This window comes from Buteo buteo, chromosome 12 (genome assembly GCF_964188355.1).
Source record: "Buteo buteo chromosome 12, bButBut1.hap1.1, whole genome shotgun sequence".
NCBI lineage: Eukaryota > Metazoa > Chordata > Aves > Accipitriformes > Accipitridae > Buteo > Buteo buteo.
In genome coordinates, this window is record NC_134182.1 from 26,733,769 (window position 1) to 26,750,280 (window position 16,512).

Sequence of the window (16,512 nt, forward strand, 5' to 3'; positions counted from 1 at the left end):
GCAAAAAAAACCCCCAAACATTTTAGAAGAGTCTACTAAATAACTTTGCCGCTTTAGTACTGTACTAAGAAGAAAAAGAGATTCCTTAAGAGGTGACCCAAGGCAACAATAGCATCTGGCAAGTTGGAATCCTGTACAGATATAGACATACCAAACAATGCAGCAAATAAATGCAAGACCCCAAGACCCCTGGGATGGGCAGATCTCCCTGGACTACTCTTTGGCCACCCCGCTTCGTACAAGGTCCTTGTACGTGTCAAGAACCTGTCAAGGCTCTTTTAACCTTCCATGGGCCCAGTGTGTTTCATGCCATTATTGTCCTATTTTTTTTCCTCCCCAAAACTTCCATTTTTCTTTCTTTCAGAACTCTGCCAGTATATTGCAGACTATATGAACATAGATCAGGCTGCTCTGTTTTCATATCTGACTATACAGATGCACCAACATCTGCTGCTTTCAGCCCTTCCTCTCTTCTCTCATCAGTTCTCCCCTTGTGCTTCCAAACCTTTCTATGGTGAAGGTCTGGCACATCCCTTCCTCACTCTGTTTCCTGAAGCTCAGGTTCAGAAGTGCTTTATTGCTCCACATATAAGGCAAACCCTTCACTTCTCAAAAGACAGAAAAAAAGACATTTAAAAAATATATATCCTTTAAAAAACTATACCTTGTCCCACAGCTTAGGTCTCCCCAGCTTCTGTAGGACACCCTTAGCCCACTCACTGCCCAGCACTCCATGTTCCACCCAGCACCCCCTGCAAGGTGGCACAGCCCCCTGCCCCAAGCCCCTCTCCTGCACCTCCTCAGGTGTGCCCCAAGGTGCTGGGAGGCAGTCGGATGGCACCGGTCACCTCGCCACATCAGTCCATTGCACGGGGGACGACAGACAAGATGCATCCCCTGAGATGGGAAGAAAATTTCAGTGCAGCTGGGGAGATTTCTGCTGTCATGGGACAGGGAGTCTGAGCTTGACCTGGACATCTCAGGTATCTGCCGCTGCACCAGCAGCTACCAGAGACTTGTAAAGGGGCCACCCAGTAGCTTGGCACGTATGACATACACTGGCACATACAGTGAGATGCACATCCTCCGATAACCCCATGGCGTATCCTCTGGGCTAGCAGGTCCTGGTCTCTCATTGTCTGCTTCCCAAATCAAGCCATCTAATCCTGTAACCCCAATGCTTCCAAAGCCCATCTCTTACTTTGTAAGTAAATATATGTATATATACATGCACATCTCTTACTTTGTAAGTATGTATAGAAATATATTCTTTTCCTTTTTACAGTTACAAATTGCATTTACACACAGGTTTTTATTTTTTTTGGTATCTGTGCAAGCATCTTAAGGAACATGAGCTCAAGATATAAAATTTTTGAGAATTCCTTTTGTAGGGTTCGGCGTTTGGAAGATCTCGCAATGGCACGGAAAGTTAGAGGGTTAGTCGCAGCCTTGTGATGTACCTGTAACCCCACCTCCCCTTGTTAGTATAAAAGGAATTAAGTGCACAATAAAAGGTGGAAGTTGCCGCTCACACTGTGTGTGTTATCTGTCTCTTTCCCTGGTCTGGGCCGACCAGTGATCTAAGCGTGGCACCTTGATATGTAGCGAACGCTACATCCTTTTATTTTTTATTAGTTTTTAAAACCCTACATCAAAATATATAATGTATGTCTGTAACAGTAAACTCTGTAGGGTAAATCCTTTTCTTCAAACACAAAGAATAAAACCAATGCCACTGCCACATCCACCTTTGCCTCCACCTTTCCCATCAGCTTCCTGGAGCACACCAAGCCTTCACTCAACATTCAGGTCCAAAATGTCGCAGAGGTTTTTCACCACACACGGAAGCTGCTTGGCAGCATGCTCCTTCAGCCTGGAGCCCATCACTTGGTAGAGGGTATCTGCAAGCTTGGTGACCACAGCCCTGACTTTGCTGCTTCGGGTAGGCAGGACCCTGTTTTCCAGGAAGAACCAGAGCGCGGGCAGGGTGTTTTGAGAATTCTTTTTAATTTTTATTAGTTTTTAAAACCCAACATCAAAATATATAATGTACGTCTGTAACCATAAGCTCTGTAAGATAAATCCTGTTCTTCAAACACATAGAATAAAACCATAACCTGTAACCATAGACTCTCTAAGATAAATCCTGTTCTTCAAACACACAGAATAAACCCAATGTCACCGCCATGTCCACCTTTGCCTCCACCTGTCCCACTCAGCACCTCTCCATCACCTTCCTGGAGAACACCAAGCCTTCAATTAACATTCAGGTCCAAAATGTCGTAGAGGTTTTTCGCCACACACAGAGACTGCTTGGCAGCATGCTCCTTCAGCCTGGAGCCCATCACTTGGTAGAGGGTATCTGCAAGCTTGGTGACCACAGCCTTGACTTTGCTGCTTCGGGTAGGCAGGACCCTGTTTTCCAGGAAGAACCAGAGCGCGAGCAGGGCGTAGCGCTTGATGACTTGGGGTTTCTGAGGATAAACAGATTCCACAAGCACTGCCGGACAAGAGAGACAAGCTTCTTAAAAAGGGAAGGGCAGCGAGGAAAACTGGAAATAGTAGAACACAGCGCTCAGCTTGAGCATCCAGCCTTCCCCCTTTGATGTCACAAAAAGTTTAGCCACGCTTTTAGCTAGGACTTGGCAGGAGAAGAAAAGTAAAACTGATGGAGCAGCTTGGCCTAGGATGAGCAATGGGAACAGAAATGGTGAGGGAGAGACCATGTCCCACACTGTTGCCAGGTCTCTCCCTTCGCTCACCTCTCTGGCAGTGGCTGCATTCCCACCTGACATCCGTCTGCTTGGCATAAGGATGTTCTGGGGTGCCATTGCCTCTATTAGCCTTTCTGATGGTATGGGAATGGGTTTAGATCACTATCCTCTCGCTGTCCCTAAAGCGCCTACCAGCCATTGCTGAACTCCAGCCAAGTCCCCACAAAGTCATTTTACACGCTGTCAAAACTTGCTTTTTTCAAGCCCATAATTTTTTCCGCTCCTGCCCTTCCTACAGTCCCCAACCAGCCTTTCGGCCCAGATGCTAATGTGCTCTCAGGATGCTTCCGCACAATCCATCATCTCAAGCTCACTGTCATTTATGAAGTTCAGCAGAGCTCCCTACCCTGCTGCTCTGTGTAGGGTCTCCCTGCCTGCTGAAATTACTTCAGGCTCCCCATGCCATGGCTAGGAAGGGGGGGTGGAGGGAGCAGGGGCAAACGCATACCCTTCCTTAGTATCCCATCATTCTTGTTACAGCTAAAGAGCCAAATCAGGACCTGTTCAAACTCCAGTGAAACCAACAGAGTTAACGTGAGGGATACATTTGGCCCTCTATCTGCAGGGCTGAAATAAAGTACGCTAGCCTTATATTAGGTATCCTGTTTACAAAAGCCGTTATTCATCTGCCTTCTCCTCCCCACCATGGCAAAACAAAAACAACTGCAGCTTCTGCCCCTCCTGCAAAGGCAATTGAGTAGATGGGGTCTGGACTCCATTCCCCATGGCCAGAATTGCCAGTTCACGTAACTTACCCCTGGGCAGACCCATGGGAGAGGATGAAGCTGCACAGAAGCTGCTGAACTCCAGAAATATTATTCAAGATAACTGTGCAGAAGGACATAGCTGTACAACTCAAAAGCTGAGGCAACCTAAACTTTAGTTTGGAGGACTGCCTGCTCCAGCAAACATCTTTTTCCAACTAAAGCAGACAGAGCTGATATGAAAAGCCACCAAGACACTGGTGGGTCTGCAACAGTAACTGCAATGTACAGATGGTTCACAGGTACATGTATTTCACTAACTGTAGAAGGATATGCTTGACCAGATTAGACACATTTAGCTGCTCCGACTGGTTGCTGGTGTTTTTTCAATCATAAAACACAGCGGGAGCCATTAAAGAGCATAGAAACTATTTAAAGCCCTCTTCTCCCACTGATAGATGTTGAGGACATGAAGTCTGCAGTACACGTGTTGCAAAGACAGCCTGAAGCGTGATGTCCAGCTGAGCTCTTCCTTGGCTCAGCTGCTTCCCTGGGCTCACACCACAGGGGAAGAAGATCTCAGAGCTCTGCCTACAGGAAATAAACTGAAGATCCATCACATGTGATATGGCTTGGTTTCCTTACTTTATGTCCTTTTCCCTCTGACATCAACTCCTTGTTATTCCCATCACTGTCATCACAGCCTGTGTCGTTTTCCCCATGCTCCTGCTCTCCGTTGCTCATCCTGCTGGGCTCTGAGAAAGGAAGGCTGTTCGGGATGGGAGACGTGGACTTGGAGGTTACCAGGAGCCTCTGGGAAGGTGACCTAGAAACTACTGCCTTCAGGGTAACCCCCTCACAGTCACTGCAGTCAGTCAGGCCTGCAAAGTGGAGACACAAAGCGTAATAGAAGCAGCAATACAAACTTAAAGCACCTGAAGCTAGATATTTCATCGGACAGATTTCTTGGAAACTTCTAAATAACTGCACAGGGAAACATGCTCATGCTGGCAGCCACTTGAAGCAGGCCAGTGGACAATACTTTCCCACTTCCACAGAGCCACCAGAGGAACACCCTGGTCCTCCAGGCTCTTGTCAGGCAACAGGGAGCCCACGGACCTGTACTTACACAGAATACCTCTCCTGCACGTACACCCTTCTGCTCCTCTCCCTGCCCCACAGTTGTACACCCTTACAGCAACAGGAGGGCTACACAGGGGACCGAGAGCTGGGCAGGTTATCGCAGGGGGGCACGTGCAGGGGAGAAATGTTCACTGGGAATGTGCGCTACCTCTGTAGGCTGGGGAAAGACCCTTCTTTCCACAAGAGAGCATGCAGGCTCCCACCTTACCTCTCTGTGAGGCTAACAGGTCCTCAGACATCATCCTTGTCTTCAGCTTGTCCTTGATCTGAATGCTTTCCAGGGCAGCACTGCTCACATCCCTCTCTCGGGGGTCCTGGGTCAAGGCTTCGTGAGAAAGGCGGGGGAGACATCCTCCAGCCCCAGTGCTGAGGTCAAGCATGCTAGCCTTGCTGAACCAGCCAGGCACAGGAGAGATCGCCCTCGGGTGCACAAATTTCCTAACTCCATCCCCATACCGTGAACTGGGCTGCTTCTTCATCTGCGTTGTTAATATGGACTGAAAAGAAGCTGTAGATCAGGTAAAAGGGAACAAGTGAGTTAGCTGACCTCGCATATTTACAATCAGCCCATCTAATGAGTGAGGCATTCAACTTTTTTTTAATCATTGGGAAAGACCTTTCTTTCCACAAGAGAGCATGCAGGCTCCCACCTTACCTCTCTGTGAGGCTAACAGGTCCTCAGACATCATCCTTGTCTTCAGCTTGTCCTTGATCTGAATGCTTTCCAGGGCAGCACTGCTCACATCCCTCTCTCGGGGGTCCTGGGTCAAGGCTTCGTGAGAAAGGCGGGGGAGACATCCTCCAGCCCCAGTGCTGAGGTCAAGCATGCTAGCCTTGCTGAACCAGCCAGGCACAGGAGAGATCGCCCTCGGGTGCACAAATTTCCTAACTCCATCCCCATACCGTGAACTGGGCTGCTTCTTCATCTGCGTTGTTAATATGGACTGAAAAGAAGCTGTAGATCAGGTAAAAGGGAACAAGTGAGCTAGCTGACCTCGCATATTTACAATCAGCCCATCTAATGAGTGAGGCATTCAACTTTTTTTTAATCATTCAGAAGATCAGTTTGGTTTTAATTTTCATAAACTAGCATCAGTTTAATTCTTCTGAACAGCATTGAGCTAGCAAGCCAGGAGAGAGAGGTTGAAGGCCCCACTGGTAAGAGGGAAAAAAAGATTCCCATTTCAGGACTTGGCTTCTGTGAAAGCTACCAATAGACCCACACGGTGCTACTGGTTATTTCTGGAAAGCATAAAGACATGTCAGCAAGTAGGCAGACCTTGCCAGTGTTTCTACAGCACCATCCCATCCCCAAGGTCTGATCTGATGGGCAAGCAGAGGAAGAACTGGGAATTTACCTATTGCAAGACCACATATTGATAGCAACGCTAGGAACAGAACTCACATCTCATTCCCATGCCAAATTTATAGCCAGTTGGGCCACAGGCCCTGTCCTGGCTGGCAGTAGTAGTGATTTGGCTACTGTTGATAAAGGAGAAAGCACAATGAACTAGTGACAGAGAGATGTGATGCCATGCATACCACTGGAGGAGGGCAGGATCATCTGCAGAGCTCTGCCAGCCACCTATTCTGACACGGAGCCAGCACATGAGGACTGACCTCCAAGGACCATTTCTCCCTGAAATCGGGGGGGGGGATTCCATTTGGCTGAGGCCACCATTGCATATTCAACCCCTTTCCATTCTCACCTTCTTCAGTGATCCAACTACTGCCACAAAACTGCAAGTTCGAATCAATGCTTCCACCTCGCAGAGCTGTGTATCTGGGTTTGAATCTGGGAAAGGTCCCGTAGTACAGAGCAACAGAGGCGTGGTACTTAGCCTTAAAATAAGGACAGTACAAATACTCAAATTTGCAGCATTTGATATAGAGAGGTAAAAACAGACACCCTTTCTCCATAGAAGACTAACACACTGTGCTGGTTTTGGCTGGGATAGAGTTAATTTTCTTCATAGTAGCTAGTGTGGGGCTATGTTTTGGATTTGTGCTGAAAACAGCCTCAGTAATACAGGGATGTTTTAGTTACTGCTGAGCAGTGCTTACCCAGGGCCAAGGCCTTTTCTGCTTCTCACCCCACCCCACCAGCGAGGAGCTGGGGGGGCACAAGGAGTTGGGAGGGGACACAGCTGGGACAGCTGACCCCAACTGACCCGAGGGATATCCCAGACCATATGAAGTCATGCTCACCCTATAAAGCTGGGCGATAAAGAAGGAAAGGGGGCGGGGGGCAGGGGGCGGAGTGGTGTTTGGAGTGATAGTATTTTGTCTTCCCAAGTAACCACTAGGTATGATAGAGCCCTGCTTTCCTGGAGATGGCTGAACACCTGCCTGCTGATGGGAAGTGGTGAATTAATTCCTTATTTTGCTTTGCTTGCACATGCAGCTTTTGCTTTACCTATTGAACTATAGCTCAACCCATGAATTCTCTCACTTTTACCCTTCCAATTCCCTCCCCCATCTCACCAGGGGCGAGGAAGCAAGCGGCTGTGTGGTTCTTATTTGCCAGCTGGAGTCAAACCAGGATACATACCAGCACTGACCCGCACTCCTGACCGCTACAACTGTCTGTTTGACTGCAGCCTAGTCTGCCTGGGGTGGAACGGCCGTTCCAGCGCTACGGCAACGGAACGTTCTACTAATTTGCATACGTTTCTGTTGGTGGCCCAGCCAGGACTTACAGAGCTCTTTCCTTTCCTTTCAAAGGGCAGGCAACCCACAACAGTCGTTAGGATTTGGCAATGTCTAGGAAGTAGAAGCTTTCCAAAACTAGTTTGAAAGTCCTTTGTTTCTGTAATTCCCAGTCAATTTGGGGTTGGGGTTTCTTGGTTTGTTTATTTCTCATCACAATAAAGAAAGTATGAAGACACAAACAATGACTCACCAGGTGTTACACTAAAAGAAGGTTTGCACTCTGCATTAGATGTCCCCAATATTCAGTGGGCTTATTTGATTACTGTATTTGTATGATGCAAATTGTCCATCCAAACAGTCTCCTTGTAGGGTTTAGGGTTTATTTCCGCGGGGTCCGGACGATAGAACACCAATATGATGATTAAAGTCACCCCTTTATTGAGCCTAGCTGATCATTCTTGTACACTTCTCTAAGTTGTTTAGAAACTCTGATTGGTTGCTGCATGCAAGCATTTGGTGTCCACGCGCACAAGCATAAACGGTGATTGGTTACATCGGTACTGTCCATGCGCACAAACGTAAGATAAAGTTAGTTATACCCGCTCTGTACACGCGCATAAACATAGGACATAATTGGCCGTATTAATTAGAGCATGCAAGACTTGTCTTAGTCCAATTGGTCAAGATAAGCCCCTGAACTGAGGTTGGTTGTGCCAAGTTCCCTTTATCGTGGAATGTGCACCTGTGTTTTTCTAACTGGGATCTTTCTTTTTCTATCTTCTTGTTTAGTCTGTTCAAAGCCTTCTAAAGGCGTCTGGAACACTCTTGTGACCATGAGCCACCTTCAGGCCTGATAACTAAGTTCCATATAATTGAACCCTACATCTCCCCCCCCTTTTTTTTTTTTGTTTTTTTTTTTTTGTTTCAATTAACACAGCCTTACTTGATCTATCAATTAATTTTTAAACACATTGCAACATACAAGGATGGACCATCTTGTACATTCTTGTGCCGTCTTGCTCCGCAAACTCAGCCCAGCAATCAGTAGGTGTCAGCTTTATGTGGGCGTCCCCACGGAGGCAGCTATGGTCTTGCTGTACACCAGCCTGATGCGCTTTGGAAAATCCCGGTATTTATATATTTGTAGAGGAACGGATTTTAGCACACGTGGCCAGCGGGTGCCAAAATCCGCCCCGTCTGGAAACCTATGATGCATGCGCTCGCTGGCCAGGCGCGCTGCACGAGTCATAGCCATCTTGTCTATTTGTTCATGGGCTTTGTGATGCGGTTGCAATGCACTGAGAATTTTGATCTGTTATGTTAGCCAAGATGACCTACGCATTAGTTTTTGGCTGAGGTGGTATTCGTATTGCCACACCATCTATGATGCTCCGGATGATGATGATCATGTAAATTGAACAGAAGTCCATTGTGGGCTTGCACCTGTGAAAACACAAGCATAATCTCGCCCCAGGTTATTAATGAAAAAGTGGACTTCCCCATTGCTCTGTTTCTAGATTCTTAACTAAGTCAATGACCTTACCTCTAATTTTAGTTTTAACTAACTCACTCTTTTTTTTTTTTTTTTTTTTTTTTTTTTTTTAAAATGACTACATATCAGGGTATCTTAAAACTAGTTCCACACTCGGTTCTTAAGAGTAATGTTTCACCGAGTGCTGGCCAATATTAAATCATATATATATATATCTGCTATAAGAACTCTAAACTGCTTATTCTCTATACGATTAGGTATAGGTTAGTAGGTTAGTTGGTTAGTTAAATGTCTATTATAATGGTTACACACACAAAAAAAAAATTTTTTTTTTTTTTTTTTTGACTTTCCTTTCTACCCACTCGCACTAAGATACATATCTAAAGCCGGTATCATACTCCGCGTTTTTCACACGCATTCTTAATTTCCACATTGACTGCCGGTCTCCGTCGTGATTTGTCTAGTCGGTCTGTCTAGGGCTTCGGGACCTGCTGATGTCTCCGCTGCCTCTTGCTCTCGATCTTCTGAGTTGTTTGTGTCATCTGGTCACTCAATCCACGGCTTGACCCATTTTGCCGGTACCCAATGGGGCTGTTCGTTACCTGTGGAAACACAAGCATACCCTCTTCCCCAAGTAAATAATTTGCAAGGTCCCTGCCATTGCTTTAAAACTGGATCAAATACTGAAACCTGCGGCTGATATTTATCAACATTGTTGTTCTCACACATATGCCTATTAATTGGGATCTGATCCTCAGTGCCACGTGGCTGTAGCCAATTCAAAACATACAGTGCTTTACTTATTAATTCTTGAGGGGTACAATGCCGCATGTCTTCCCCTGTTTTTAAAATGTTTAAACGAGTCTTTAATGTCCGATGTGCTCGTTCAACGATAGCTTGGCCAGTAGAATTATGGGGTATGCCAAAATTATGAGCTACCCCCCACAGCTGTAAAAATGTTTCTAATGACTGTGCGCGATATCCCGGGCCATTGTCTGTTTTAATTTCTGTTGGTACTCCCATGGCCGCAAATGCTGCCAATAGGTGCTTAATTACGGCCTTGGCATTGGTTGATACATGAACAGTAGCCCACATAAGGTTCGAATATGTGTCAATAGATACATGAATGAAATTTTATCTCCCAAAACTGGGATACTCCGTAACATCTGTTTGCCAAATTTGCAATGGTGATAATCCCCGGGGGTTCACCCCTTGTGGTTGTAAGCTTGGAATATTCGCACAGTTTGGGCAGGCAGCAAGAATAGCTCTGGTTTGTTGTAAGGGAAGATTAAATTGTCTACTCAGCGCTTTTGCCAACTGATGGTAAAATTTATGGGATAGCAGCGCTTGCCCAAACAAATCAGGCTTGGGTGTATTAGAACGAACGTTTGCATTGGCTACTACCAGTCGATCTGCGCACGCATTACCTTCCACAATGAATCCTGGCAACGTTGTATGACTACGAATATGATCGATAAAAAATAAGTCTGTCCGTTTTTCTAATAGCATCCATAATTTCAAAAAATGTCATAAACAGCTGCTTATTATTTACAGTTTTTAGCAAGGACCTATGCATACGTTTGACTACCCCAACGACATACTGAGAATCCGAAATAATGTTGACAGGTGTTTTATCCCACCTTTTGAAAACAGCGCATACAGCTAATAGCTCAAGCACCTGTACTGACCCCTCTGGCAAAATGACTTCGGACTTCCAGGATCCGTCCTGAAGATACACAAATCCCGCTTTACCCGTTCTGCTGCTAGCATCAGTAAAAAACGGTAATGGCCTCCAGCGGCTTTTCGCTGCAAATAGAGCGTGGTTCCATTGTTAACATTGTTTTAAAGAATGGGTGAGGGGGGTAGTGATTATCCACTTCCCCCTTGAAGTCCAGCAGAGCTACTGCAAGACAGTCATTTTTCATCATGGCATTATTCACAATATCAAGTGACATAGGTAAAATAATTTTGTCCATTTGCCTCCCTGAAATTTGTATTGCCCTCACCCCTGCTTTTTGAATGCACATTCCCAGAGCTTCAATTCTAGTGACTACCGTTTTTGACATGCTAGCAGGCAAGAATATCCATTCTAGTATTACCAATGGGTTTTGTTTCTGTCGCTCATCCCACTGACCCAAAATTCCCACAACTTCCTTATCTGAGTTATATACATATAAATTCATGGGTAAATCAGGGATATATCTGCCAGACATAGATGATGTAATTTTTTGCTCAATTGCTGTCAAGGCTTGCTGTCCCGATGCATTTAGTTGTAGTACAGAAGTTAAGCTATTGCTGCCCCGCAATAAGTCCAGCAGTGGTTGTAAGTCTGTATTTGTGATACCACAATAAGGCCAAATCCACTGTAGGTCTCCGACAAGTTTTTGTACATCATGTATATTTCATATGTCTTTGTGTAGCGACAGCTTTTGTGGACAAACAGAGGCTTCCGCAACTTGCAAACCCTAATATAGTGTTAACGGTGTTCCATCTTTTTTAAACCTTGATCGACAGTCACTGGCTTTGTGTCCGAACTTGTCGCACTTGTTACAGACCCCAGGAGAGTTTGACTGACTGCTGTTAGTTAGTGCTGGCATAGATCGAGGCTGCGTTGCTATGCGTTGGGGGCACGCACGTCTCAAATGCCCCGGTTGACCACACCGATAACACGCTAAGGGGTCTTTGTGTGGGCCGCGGTCTCCTTTTCCCTGTTGCACTATCGGTCGTAATGCTACCGCAAGCGCTGCAGCGTGAGCTTCAGCATGTATTTTAGCTTTCTCTTGTTCCTGTATCAGAGGTAAGCGATTACAAGCCTCTATGACATCCACTAATGTAGCTGTACATGGAAGCGACGCAATGATTTGTCTGCATTTTGCATTCGCGTTTTGAATAGCTAAGTCCTTTCCGACCGCAGCTTTCGCTTTGGGGGTTAAGGTGGGCGACGCATCGACAGCAGTTTTTAAACGGTCAAGGAATTTCATGTACGGCTCCTCTTCCCCTTGTATGATTTGAGAATATGGTGGGACTGGTTTACCCACTTGGGGCACCTCTGAAATAGCTTCCAGAGCTAGTTGTTGTGCCAATTGTAAAATCTCTGGTCTTAATGCAGCCTGAACGGGACCAGTAGCAAACTGTCCCATGCCAAGTAACATATCAACACTGACAAATGCAAGTGGATTTTGTGCCCCAGCATCTAAATTTCTCACCTGGGCTTCTTCTGCTTTCTGTCTCCACCGATCATGAAACAGCAACCTCTGAGTTGGTTCAAAGAACATTTCCACCAAAATCTTTATATCCGCTGGCACTAAGGTTTGTGCCTTAAAAAATTGTTGTATCATTTGTTGTACATACTTATTGTCTATTCCATATTGCATGATGGCTTTTTGCAGTTCTCGAACTGTTTTCCAGTCCAGAGGCGCTCATTGTTGCTTTCCTCCTGGTTCAGTGAACACGGGAAATGATCCGATAGTAGGTGGCAGTGTTATTCCTTCTATAGTGGCTTGTTCAATAATTCCGCGCCAACGTTGTCCCGGCGAAAAAGACGGATCGCTGGGTGGTGGTGGTGGGGGTCCTGCCCGGGCTGGTTCCGTGTTTTGTAAGGGCGGGTCTGTTAGCCGTCACATTCCTTTGTATCTATCCTCGTATCTCTCTTCAGACCCTTTTCCCTCATCAGGCATTAATTCCCCTTTTTGTACACACAGGTTAATCAGTTCTTGCGTTTTATCCTTGAGGGATTTTTCTTCCCCATTGCCCACCATTTTAGCAAAAGAATCCATACTTTCCACGATCGCAGTTACTGCTTTCTCATATTTCTTTCTCGTCAACGGCTGCCCACCTTTACCCCCGTCTCTTTTCCGCATTTCCTCCAGCAATTCTAACATTTTCTCTTTTTGCTCTATTATTAGAGTAGCCAAGTCCTTGTTTGCATTATTTGAATCAGGGTATATGCTCGGTATAATTTGTTCATGTTGAACGGTGGTACCTGGGGGCTGTTTTCTTGTAGGTGGATTTTTACTCAGTCCCTGATTCTGTAGGGTTTCCTTTAATTGTACGGTTAGGGAGGCTTGGAAACTGTCAGATTGCTGATTAATATCGGCAGTCCCAGGGAGTGGAGCAGAAGTCAAGGGCACAGGAGCACGCGGACAAGCTCCAAAAAGTCTCTCTCGCTGCATTATGTTTTTCTCCCCGCTTTTCCCTTTCGCTTGCGGTTGGAGAGAGAGAGCAGCAAAAGCAGACGCAGATGCTTTACGATCTGCTTTCATTTCTTGCAGAGTTGTCTTAATCAATTTCCATAAAGTTGCAAGACCTTTAACTTCTTTAGACCCGTCACTAATTTCATCCCATAGGGAGGTTCCGATAGCTTTCCAGGTACTAAGTTCAAAAGCCGTACCAACACTAATTAAAAGGTTTCTGTCCTTTTTAATATCTGTCTCTGTTTTTTCAACCAGCCTCGTAAATATCTTTCCGGCTGCCTTTTCTTTCGCAGATGTTGCGATACCCATGCCGCCCTTTTTACCAACGTAAGCTTACGATTTACCTGCTTCTCCCGAGCAGTGTTGTCCTGCTTCTCCCGAGCAGTGTTGTCCTGCCTCTCTCGAGCAGTGTCCGGCGCTGTCTTTCAAGCCACCGTGGTCCGCGGCAATTCCCCGCCTTTTCAGTAGCGTTGCCTCTTGTTCCTCTTCGGATCACGTCGGGGTCACCAAATGCAGGGTTTAGGGTTTATTTCCGCGGGGTCCGGACGATAGAACACCAATATGATGATTAAAGTCGCCCCTTTATTGAGCCTAGCTGATCATTCTTATACACTTCTCTAAGTTGTTTAGAAACTCTGATTGGTTGCTGCATGCAAGCATTTGGTGTCCACGCGCACAAGCATAAACGGTGATTGGTTACATCGGTACTGTCCACGCGCACAAACGTAAGATAAAGTTAGTTATACCCGCTCTGTACACGCGCATAAACATAGGACATAATTGGCCGTATTAATTAGAGCATGCAAGACTTGTCTTAGTCCAATTGGTCAAGATAAGCCCCTGAACTGAGGTTGGTTGTGCCAAGTTCCCTTTATCGTGGAATGTGCACCTGTGTTTTTCTAACTGGGATCTTTCTTTTTCTATCTTCTTGTTTAGTCTGTTCAAAGCCTTCTAAAGGCGTCTGGAACACTCTTGTGACCATGAGCCACCTTCAGGCCCGATAACTAAGTTCCATATAATTGAACCCTACACTCCTTTTTTCTGCTTCATTATTACACAGGTTTATTCCCTACTTTCTTTACTGCAGAGACACTCAAAACCAACATAAACATGGCCTGCCTCAAAAAAGAATTTCTCATCTTGGCTGTTCCTGAAAATTCAAAATTATACACAGCATGTTTCCCTACCCCTTGTCCTGACCAATATCCTCCCCACTATGCAGCCTCTGAGGCTGGGCTCTCAGCATGAAGATGCACTTGTACAGCATGAAGAATAGCTGCTGCACTTGCCAGCATCTCCAGGGTCTCGTGATCAGCGCTTTGAATGCAGGTTTTGTACACGCTCTGCCTCCCTGAGCCGAGCAGCATTCCTGGGCAGTGGCACGGCCGCTGTAGGCGAACATCTTCCAGGCAAAGGCTGCAGGAACGGGATTGCAACAAGCCCTGGATGAAGAAGTCTCCGGTCTGCTGCAGCCCTTCACCTGCTGCGAAATCATCTTGTGTTTCCATGGCAGGGGAGGCAAGGGGCTCTTTGCAGATGAGAGTCTACTCGATGTGCCGCTGGTCGCTGGGCCTGATACAACTGCTGGTGGGTTTCCCAGCAGCATCAGGAGCCTATATGGAAAAATAACACTGCTAGTGCAAGTGACAGCCACCGATCCCTGGCATTGCCCCGCATACAGGGGTTCCTGCATATGAAACTGCTCAAGTCAGGTGGTGTTAAAACAGCATAGAAATATATTCAAGCTATGCATTTTCCAAATTCTGTCAAAATCATGGCCACAAACTCCAAATGCTGGAGGAAGACTGCTGTCGGCATAACGGGGGAGACATAACTCCGCCCCAGCAGCTGTTCTCCCCATGGCTGTATGAGCATGGCAGCCGAGGCAAGGCTCTCACCGCACCCACTGCTGCTGGCCCCAGTGCAGCATGCTGGAGTTGTTCCCACTGAAGTCGGCACTGCCGCTGCAGCAGGAGCATCATTTCACACATTTGATAACAAAGAGTTTGAAGGCCACATTGGACTTGCCCCAAGAGCAACCAAAAAAATGGGGGTTAGAATCATTTGCTCCTTTTTAATACAAATGTACCTGGAATTAAGGGGGGGGGGGGGGGGGGCGGCACCGGGCTAACAATACTGGAGACTGGTGTGTAACCCCTATTCTCTAGCACTTTCCACCCATCTGCAAGATTTTTTCCATAGAAAGGGATAGGTAAGATTTTATCACACATCCATGGGTAATTCTGAGCCACAATTTAAAACACAAGCCAAATACTGCCAGATCTGCCACCAAGTGGGAAAGGAAGGAGAAAAGCGGTTGAAACAACTGCCCTTGTAGCTAAATTGCCTGCATTTATAGTGTTGCCGAGTTACCTATAGCACTTGCAGCACCTCAGAAAGCCTGAGGCTATGGCATAACGCATATTTAGGGATGCCAGCTATCCAGAAACTATATGCCACGCTCACATCAACAAATGCACATCCCACAGGGCCAGTGGAGTTGTAGACGGTGTTACAGGGCACAGGTATATGAGAGTAAAGGAAGTTTAGGCTTAGCCCTTCAGGTTAGTGCTATAGCAAAACGTGACACTCGTCAGCTTCAGTCCCTGCAGTCTGTTTCCTTACCAGTTTGATTTCTTTCACTTCAAAACTCTCTATAGAGATTTCTTTTCACCTTCTGACAGACTTTAGTCACTATACAGGACTTGGGCTTCCTTAAACATATCAGCCCATTTCTTATGGCCTAAGTGAGAGGTAAGAGGGGATTTTGCAGAGCGTGCCTTAGGATCAGAGGTCAGAATGGTAAGCCAGCAGTAAAATTCCTATAAACGTCAGTAAGTACAGAAGGATGCCAGTGTGAACCGCTTTTGAAAATCCACTCATGGGTGCCTCCAAAGCTCTGCAAACAGAGCGACTATCACATGGTAGCTCAGTGCAGCCAGAAGGATCAATCACAGACACAGTTCAGTTAAAGTATTACAGAAGGAAAAATGCCTCTGCACTCGGTGGAAGCAAAGGCAGGTCCCTATTCATTTGTTCTGTAAGCTTAAAACAAATAACAAGGAATGCTGTACAAGGACTTGAGGTACCCTACCATCAATCAAACTTACAATCAGATAAAATGGCATCCTCAAGCAAATTTTAGTAGAAATTGTTCGTATTGCAGCAAGGCCCTGTGCTGCTCCACCCCCTGCCCAAAAGATTTAACTCTGCTCAAAAGCTATCAAAGCATTCATCTGGAGTAAAACAAGTGATTTCAGAAAGACTGGAGTTAGCGGAGACAGTTAACCCACTTCTGGCTTTCACTCTTTTTGTTAGTCTAGATAAATTCACAGAGACAGCTTAAGGTCAATGAATGAAGGTGCTTGGAGAGCTTTTAGAGCCTAATTCCCATTACTTTCAACAAAAGGCAGGCACTAAACACCCTTAAAAATACAAATATAGGTCTATTTGGACTGTACTTTAAAACAAGGCATAGAGGTATCATTGCAAGTGGGACTAGGACATAAAGCAGGGATTAAGGTATATTTTCTTTGGTCTCATTGCATAGGATG

The 16,512-nt window shown here is 46.0% G+C and overlaps 1 long non-coding RNA gene across 1 annotated transcript; it reads right to left on the reverse strand.

Annotated features, from left to right (window-relative positions):
* Positions 1-5,424: 5,424 nt before the first annotated feature.
* LOC142037596 (uncharacterized) lies at positions 5,425-14,553 on the reverse strand. The gene is made up of 3 exons (XR_012652417.1): positions 14,248-14,553; positions 6,331-6,463; positions 5,425-5,576 (listed from the first exon to the last, which is right to left on the reverse strand). It is a non-coding gene; the product is annotated as an uncharacterized LOC142037596 (long non-coding RNA).
* Positions 14,554-16,512: the final 1,959 nt, after the last annotated feature.